We start from the raw sequence: 4684 nt of genomic DNA on the forward strand, positions 1-4684 counted from the left end.
AATGTGTTCTTGTTGCTCTAGATCAAAATGACCATATTTATGTTGATCGCAGATTTTAGAATATTCTTGAAATCTGATGGACATGAGTGAAGTCAATTGTTTGAAAAATCTTAGTTAAGTGCAGCAACTACCATCCTTATATGGATTGCAGATTTTAGAATATTCCAAAAAATTAATGGGCATGAGAAAAGTTTTGAAAGGTCTCAATTAAGTACACCTTCATACAGAGTATAAAATCTGTATAAAATTGCTCATCAAAATATTCATGACAGAGCATCCTTCTTAGGATAAAAAATAATTCTATTACTTGTCATCGTATTCCCATACCAAATGCATGGTAAATGTCATTAGATTCCCATGTTCTTAATGGTATGGTAATTACGCCGTAAGGCGTTTCCTTTTGAAAATAATTGCCCTAGCTGCTGTCGTGTCTTATTGTTCACCGTAGATTGGTGGTGTTAGACGATTGAACGAATTTTGATCGTTGATAAAAACTGAAATAAAAAAACGGGGAGAGAAGGGGCAGGTAAAGCGGTTCGGTATGACTCTGAGTCCCTTCATTGTGCGGGTTCGCATAGCACTTGCTAGGTATCGATTACCAGTTCGCGGAAGAGAATCTCAGAGCTAAGAGCGGGCTGATCCTGAAATCGAACCCTGTTCGCAAGAATTCCCAAAGATCCATATGACCGAGCCATTGCTCGTTTCTGGGCTGCCTTTGTAGACGATAAGGTAATTAAGTTCATTCTTAGTAATCGCCTGCATTCGTATCTCATCGATCCTTTCCTTATCTGTTATTTGTGTCTTGGAAAGTTAAAAATATTATTTTTCTATTCAATAACCAGTGCTTCGCAGGAAAATCGTATTTTGGATGGGATCAGATCGGGTTGCTTGACATCGCATTGGGTGGCTTGTCAGCGATTATCAAAGGCCTCGAGAAGGCTACCGATAGCATTTTAATAGATCCAGAGAAAATGCCATTGCTGAGCGCATGGATGGATCGATTCTGTAAATCCGATGGACTGAAAGAAGTGATGCCTGATTTTGTGAAGCAGCCAGAATTTATGTCCACTGTCATTCCGCTGTTAGCCTATTTAGTTTGCCATTTGTTAAACACATTTTAGAACGGATAATTCCATTGCCACTATATTGAGTTTGCCATTTATTAAAGGCATTTTAGAACGGATAATTTCATTGCCACTATATTGTGATGTTTATTAAGGGGCATTTTCCGATTAACTGTATAGAGATTGTATTAAGAGATACTCCAAAATCAGAATCAGCTTAGATATGTGAGAATTTTCGATTTTAAAATTTTGTAGAAAATAAAAATATTTTAAATGAAATATGTGTTTAAATTTTAATTTTTTAAAAAATATATGAAAAATTTATATTTATATTACATTTTTTTTTTTTAAACTTATATAAAATTACAACAAGAAGCCCTATAAATTGAGAAAAAAACAAAACACAAAAATACAAAAAAAAAACTAGGTGTTGTATACATTGATGGAGAATCTTTATATACATAATAAAATTTTAAAATAAAAAATAGTCACACACACTTTTTCACTGCATTTCCGAGCAAACTCCATTAAAACGCTTATGACACCGGGTAAGAAAGAAAGCACAATCCAAAGGTTTAGACCCCAGTGTCAAAATCTCTTAGAGTTACTCTGATCATAATTTTATACCAATTAGACTTCGAAAATGCAAAAAGAAGGTTTTTGTTTCATAGAAGAGTGAGTAAATGCGATGGTTCATTGTTGTAACATCGAAGCAACCTAGGATTAACATTAAGTTGTAATGCATTATTTGTTTATTGTTTAAACTATTGAGTGTCTCCTGAGTTGAGACGGAAGAACACTAAATTGATGGTGGGCAAAGGGAATTGTATTCGGTAGCCATTATTGCAGAATTGTATGATCCCATGAACACTACTGTGATCGGAGCCAATACCCATTTGAACGTTCTTCAACCTGCTATGTTTGATATGTTTAGCACTGTATAATTAGTTTTATGTGAGATTTAACTCCGTGTACTCCGCAATGAGAAGCCCAGCTAACTCTACCTTCAAACCCTTCGATATCATAAATTTTGATCTTAAATTCGCACAATCATTCGATGAATCCTTTCTCGTCCCTCTGGTGCATCTTCACAAACTTGATAAGAACATTTTTTCACACATAATAACAATATTAAAATCATTATATAAAAAAATTATTGATCATTGTGGAAACAAATAATTGATGAGATTAAGTACAGAGAACTATAGAGCCGAACTCTGAGCAATTGAACCAGATTAATATGTGACTGGACCTAGATGACGTGACCAAGAGTAGAGAATTAGGCGTTTCGGTAGAGTTTCTACATTACCAACCACTACAACCAACCAGTTATATTTTCATTAATTATTAATCACGATACTTGTAAATAAACGGTTTCATTATATCCCACAATTTGGAGTGTAACGCACAGGCATCCATGTTTCAATGCGCTTTCATTTGTAATTTAATTTAATTTGATGTATGTTTCATAATGTAACGCATATGCAACCATGTTTCGATTTATTATATTTTTTTTAATATAATGGAAGTTGTAAGTAGTACACGACACGTTGAGCAAAACGTTCAACTTTCAGTTACGTTCTAGAATAAAACGTTTCATTTATCCTCCCATTAACAGAATTGTTCAAGTGCATCTTTCTTTCTTCTTTCTTCTTCTTCTTTTCTTTTTCTTTTTTTGTGTCATTCCACTTTCTGTTTAATCTAGATAGGTGGCAATCAGTCTGTCTTTTTTGTTTCTTTCCATTTTCTGTTAATTTGGATAGGTTGTAATTAACAAATAGGAAAGTAAATTTTTAATAATATTTTTTGTAAATATTTAATTTAAAAATGATTTAATCATATGATTTACATATGCAAGAAAGTTAATAGTGTAAATTTTATCCATTGATATAATGATAACTACCAAAAATATACTGGGATCTTTAAATTTACATCGAACCATCAAATAATTAATTAAAAGAATGATTAAAATACTCAATTCCAATAGGAAAACTCCTAAAATATCAAATAAAAATAGTTTTATTTCACTGGTCTCTAAATTAAGGGTTGAAGAAGACGCTGAGGTGTTGGTAGAGGTCGAAGTGTTCGCTCTCTCAGACATATTGGTCAATAAAAGTATGCCAAGTGCGCAACTATTTCGGTCAATGCAATTTAAATAATAAAGCTGATGCACTTTATTGATTCTAATTACAGTGTATTTCTTGATTTATATTTGTTTGGGCATGCATTACTAAATTTTTATGTTGACCTACAAAATGCCAAAATTAGCAAGCAGGGATGATACAGATCTCAAACATGTGGACTTAGGGCTCTCCGATCCCTACAGAGCAAGAAGTTTGACTTAGAGTTTTGTTCCTCATGTCCGCATATGTGAATGCAATGCAGCCAAACTTTTGTCCCTTAAGGATGCATTCATTCATGAAAATGTAGGACATACAGTATGCCAATACGCCTCCACTGTACCAGCGAACTTTGCGTTTAGAGTGTCTGACTTTTACACGCTTTCACCACGGGTTTGAGGTAGTATCCAACGCTGCTGTTTATATGCTTAAGCATAAAAAACGCAACAAGTATGTTGTTGCTAGGCAATGGGCAAAAAGTGTTTTTTTAGTTTTTCCTATGTCATCTTTATGTTTCCATCCAATGTTAAATAGTTGTAAAGCAACTCCTCTCGGTATTCTTCCCAATCACGTTGCTGCTAACATATTTAAATATTTCGTTAGCATTTATATGAGAATTCACCATTACAATATTTAACTTATGAGTAAAATATGAAAGAGGAAGAAGTAGCGGCTTAGTCTCTTTTTTTTTTTTAATTAACATTTTCATATAAAATGGAATACTTAATTATGCCGTAAGGCGTTTCTTTTTGAAATCAATTGCCCTAGCCGCCATCGTGTCCTATTGTTCATTATGCCGTAAGGCGTTTCCTTTTGAAATCAATTGCCCTAGCCGCCATCGTGTCCTATTGTTCACCGTAGATTGGTGGTGTTAGACGATTGAACGAATTTTGAAAACTGAAATAAAAAAACGGGGAGAGAAGGGGCAGGTAAAGCGGTTCGGTATGACTCTGAGTCCCTTCATTGTGCGGGTTCGCATAGCACTTGCTAGGTATCGATTACCAGTTCGCGGAAGAGAATCTCAGAGCTAAGAGCGGGCTGCTCCTGAAATCGAACCCTGTTCGCAAGAATTCCCAAAGATCCATATGACCGAGCCATTGCTCGTTTCTGGGCTGCCTTTGTAGACGATAAGGTAATTTAGTTCATTCTTAGTAATCGCCTGCATTCGTATCTCATCGATCCTTTCCTTATCTGCTATTTGTGTCTTGGAAAGTTAAAAATATTATTTTTCTATTCAATAACCAGTGCTTCGCAGGAAAACCGTATTTTGGAGGGGATCAGATCGGGTTGCTTGACATCGCATTGGGTGGCTTGTCAGCGATTATCAAAGGCCTCGAGAAGGCTACCGATAGCGTTTTAATAGATCCAGAGAAAATGCCATTGCTGAGCGCATGGATGGATCGATTCTGTAAATCCGATGGACTGAAAGAAGTGATGCCTGATTTTGCGAAGCAGCCGGAATTTATGTCCACTGTCATTCCGCTGTTCAATGTGCGTTGA

At 35.2% G+C, this 4684-nt stretch overlaps 2 pseudogenes; both read left to right on the forward strand.

The window, feature by feature from the left end:
* Nucleotides 1-341: 341 nt before the first annotated feature.
* Nucleotides 342-1121, forward strand: LOC149169880 (glutathione S-transferase U17-like; annotated as a pseudogene).
* A 1465-nt stretch (nt 1122-2586) lies between these two features.
* Nucleotides 2587-4684, forward strand: LOC149169881 (putative glutathione S-transferase GSTU6; annotated as a pseudogene).

The sequence above is a fragment of the Pinus tabuliformis genome, chromosome 4_2, assembly GCF_031772625.1.
Source record: "Pinus tabuliformis cultivar Carrire ecotype Pingquan chromosome 4_2, CPIR1, whole genome shotgun sequence".
Taxonomy (NCBI): Eukaryota; Viridiplantae; Streptophyta; class Pinopsida; order Pinales; family Pinaceae; genus Pinus; species Pinus tabuliformis.